Below are 4895 nucleotides of genomic sequence, written 5' to 3'. Positions count from 1 at the left end.
ATTTGGTGGAACTGATGGCTCTAATAAAATCTTGTTTTGTCAGACTACACACTCTCACTTTATTCTGTCGGATGAGAATTGAAAACACAGTGGATCGTAGTGCTGTGATTTAAGTCTTCAGTCATGTTACCGACTCTGTGAGGCGCAGCGCTGCTTTGAGCTAAATGTTAGTCAGCAGGCTCATAATGACAAAGTAACATCAAGTCCTGGGGCTTTTATACTTCAGTATGACACCTGAGGTTGAATTTCTCTGTAGCTGAGGGAGTTACTTAAGGTTGTTGCACAGAATAACTTAAAAGATTTCCTTTATTAAGGAAAAACATTGAGGCATTTACAGCAATGAAAGGGATTTTACAGCGGTAGAATTCTACAGTTTCCATGGAGACACACACCTTATATCCATTTGGGTATTTTAATTGATCACTCCCTGTGCCACTGTATGACCACATCACCTTTAATGAGTCGCCTGACAACTCTGCAGCTGTGAGCTGATCATAGATAACATGAGAGACACACATTTGCATGAGGTTCACAACAAATCTGTCTTTATTTTGTAATTTGAATGGAGAATAGCTCCCACATGTGACCTGAGTGCTTTGGGAAACACAACATTACTTTGGTTTTGCATTTTTCAGTAGATTCATGACTGAGAAACTACTTACTATTAAATTTAGGACATTCATAATTCACAATTGGCAGTTAAACAAACAAACATATGAGTATATACATATTGTTTATTACAAACTTTTATTGACTCACTGAATTTACAACAGTCACAGATTTTAGGGGTCAAAGCACAATAACAACCACAGTTACAAGGTCCCGTATTTTCCTCTTCTCTTGTGTTTTTATTTGAAGTGTTGATTCATAAGAAGATATATTTGTGGTTTTAAGAACCAAAAACCATCTCAATGTAGTTTCACATCTCCTCTGTCAGGCTTCTCTCTGGTTTCTTTCTGAAGTCTTTAGGTCTAGATGACAAATGTTGACTGTTTCTTGTGGCTGATGTTCTTGAATCGAGCCATCTGTTCTTGGTCCATAACTGTTTAAATTATACATAAATAACATTATTCGTCCAAATTAGTGCAACATCCATTTTTATGCAGATGACATCATATTATATGTTCCTGGCTCCACTTCAACCCAGGCGTATCTGCCTTGATTTTCAGGTATTCCTTTTTAATCCAACATATTTTAAACAACAATAAGACCACTGTAGCCATGGCTCTGACTATCCTACCTTTAAAACTTAAAACGGTACCCATATCACCCTTGGTGACTCAGAAGGCTGTTAGTCAAGATACAGTTCCAACATTTAAGCACTAATTGCTATTGCTTTTTATTTTTTGACATATTTGAATACCAGATTTGATGAGAATTTATAATATGAAAGTCTCCAATCCTCATCCTGATTGTTTTTTTTGTTGTTTTTTTTTTAACGACATTGTAGTTTTCCTGCCCGGAGTAGAAACAGCAGAGGTAACGCCACACTGCTGGGAAGATAGAACCAGAATGCAGAGAAAAACACCAGACAAAGGTTAATAGATTTCTGCACTACTGAACCCTCGATTACGTTGCAAACCAAGTTCCCCACAAACCTAAACAATAGCACTCCCAGTATAGCTGTGATGGTATGGAAAGCCCTCTGCTTTGATTTGTCAATCCGCACCCTCTTCCCACACACCTCCCCTGGCCCTGGACGTTTGAGTGCGTGGAGAACAGAAATGCTGCAAAAACAGATGACAGTTAAGAAGAAAATCATAATGCAGAAGTACAAGCTCATATTGAACGTGGACCTGGTTAGGTACAATATACTCATGCATCCGAAGCACAGCAGCCAAATGCATCCAATGCCGATATTTCTCATCTTGATGGCCTTGGTCTGTCTCAGTTCCCGGTAGACGATTGGGTGAACAACGGCAATGTAGCGCTCCACACAGGTCAGGAGGTGAAACAGAGCCTCTCCGAGTGAGGTGACAGACAAGATGGAGAGCCCCCCCATCATTGTATTTTGGACATCGGTGTAGCCCCCGCAAAAGAAGAGGGTGAACCCCACAAATTCCTTCAGCTGCATGGCGATGGAGTGATAGATGAAGAGGTCAGAGTGACTCATCTTCGCTGCTGTGGGGACGTTACGCTGTTTCCTCCATTGGTGGTATCCCAGGTAGAGGATGAGGCAGAAGAGCGGGAGGAGGAGGACGTTGACGATGAAGACAGTAGAAAAGACAAGGATGCCTTTTTCGGACCTGAAACACGAGGTCATGAGGTGATGGAGGGAGATGTTAGACGAGAGGGCGCCTGCAGGAAGAAGGGAGGTGTCAGTGAAGGAAGAGGGGTCGAGCGACATATTTATGTCAATGTAGGCCTGAAGAGAAGGGGGAGATGAAAAGACGAGAACAGAGGAAGAATGTTAAAGTCAAATGGAGACATGGAGAAAATAAATGACCTCGCTAATAAAATGTTGCTAAGTAATCCTCATTATGCTTATTCAACATTTCCAATCCAATGATGCGTATTAAAGAGTATCCACGTCTGCTGCTCCCATGGGGGTCAAACGAGGACTGAGAGAACCATGGTTACACATGTAACCTTCTGATCTATACCCACAAAAAATAAACAGCCTATCATGACTGTCAAGTCTATATTTATGCTTTTCTTGTTTGTTGCTTTGCAGTTTTCAAAACCCGAGGCTGAATTAACAAAAATATACTTCATGGTGGATCTTAAGATGTAATCAAATAATAAAGTTTAGTAAGTTGTAAATGAACTCACAAATTTAACTTCACTTAATGACTTCTCAAGTAATACTAATTTAGCAAATACAATATTGAAACATTTATAAAAAGACTGGATATGTATTTCAACATGAGAAAATTATGTCTATAATTCCTCATCAAAAAAAAGTTATCAATGATATCAATTAAAAAACAAAAATGTAGTTTATAAAATATAAAAAAGTAATTTCAAAGTTAATAACTGAATCTTAAAACATTTCTAAATCTTTACTTTTAAAGAACACCCACCTCAGCAGTTTCTATCTGATCGTCCTTCTCTTGCGTCTTAAAATTCACTGACTGCCGTTCACTGGTATCTGGTACAGATATGTCCTAATATGCATGTGTGTCGTAGGTGTGCGTGTGTGTAGAACAGGTGAGAGCAGGAGTGTGGGTTTTTTGCCAGTCATATTTTTTATGATACTCTTTTACAGTAGATTACAACAGGCAAATTCATATTTCGCATTATTGTGCCACAGGGAGATCAGATTGCAGAGTCAGCAGCACCACTATTTGAATATTGAGACGGTACAAAGAAAACACAGAGTAAATTATGACATTTATTCCTTTATTTAAATAGTTGTCATACATTATTATACTACAATATTACTATACTACATTACAGCATCAGACAATATACATTATATTACAACTTTACTGATTGGTGCACACGTAGGTTCATATTCTTAATCATCTTAAATTCTCCAAAACACTAAAATTAATTTCCAGAATATAAAGTCTTAGTACATAAACAGCTGAATTTACATTCGTGCCAACAATGTAATAATATTTAACTATGGTTCCTTGACTCAGTCCATTACAATGAACATTTGTTCGGGATTCAAATAACTTATAAACCAAGAGATGTGTATTCAAATTAAATCCTGTCATTAATCCCAATGCACTTGTCTATTTCTCTGTGCATGTCTGTGTCTTAATCACATCTGTTTTGGACATTATGACCTACCACAATTTCTCAGAAGAACATCCATTGATGATCTGATACACAACTTTTCCAATAATTGATACAGAGTGGGGCAAGTTTATTTTCCAGATATTTAACATTATCAAACATACGCTTTTTAGTTTGACTCTTGCATTAAAAATTGTAGAGACATTCATGGTCCCATCATCAGATCATAATTTAAATTTTTTCCATTACTTTGGTTTATGAACATATATCTACAAAAACTAATGACATTCCCATTAGCCTCAGCTATGCTTTGTGGTAAGTGCTAACGTGCTTAATGGTTCTGAATCAAGCCCTCAAGGGTCTCCTGTTCTGTCCACTCTTATTTATATTATACACACATAGTATTATTCTCCCTAATCAGTCCTGCAAAGTCAATTGTTATGCAGATGATACAGTATTATATATCACTGGTTAAGCTCCAAACTGAGCTTCAGGATTCAATTTCAACTTTTAATCATGGAATGCAAAAGAATTACATGAATTATTTGAAAATATTCAAACGATGCTTATATTTGACAGTTTCTAGTATGATACTCTCATTATGTAATCCAACTCTCATCCTGCTTGTGTTTTTTGTTTTCTTGCTGCTGAACTCTATATGACGTTGCCACTCAGATTCTCCTCAAACATTAACAGCAGCATTCCCAATGTAAATAGTACAGCAAGAGTTACGTCAGCTGTTCCACTTCCCCTGGACAATGTTTAGCTACCATGAATAAAACTTTATTCTTCATAATTCTTACATTAATAGTCTTCAAAGGTAAGTTTTAAATATTATCATAATATAATTTCAGACTTGGCTTTTATTTAAGAATTCATGGTAGTAAAATTTACTCTGATGTATACCAGTTCATGTCATTTACTCATTGCTGGAACTTAAACACGACAGTTTTCCCGCCCTGTGTAGAAACAGCAGAAGTAACACCAAAAAGCTGGGCAGACTTAACCAGTGTGCAGACACCATTATCACACATTTATCATTATATGTTAAAAACCACGACATGTCCAGACCGACACACACAAGAAACCCTACAAACCACAACCACAGCACTGCCAGTATGGTCATGACGGTGTGGGAAGCCCTCTGCTTTGATTGGTCAACTCACTCCTCATCCCCGCCCACACCCCCCCCCCGGCCCTTGACGAAT

Source organism: Seriola dumerili, unplaced genomic scaffold, assembly GCF_002260705.1.
Source record: "Seriola dumerili isolate Sdu_G_001 unplaced genomic scaffold, Sdu_1.0 BDQW01000917.1, whole genome shotgun sequence".
Classification (NCBI taxonomy): Eukaryota; Metazoa; Chordata; class Actinopteri; order Carangiformes; family Carangidae; genus Seriola; species Seriola dumerili.
The sequence above is the reverse complement of the archived record's forward strand: the minus strand, read 5'-3'. Positions refer to the sequence as shown.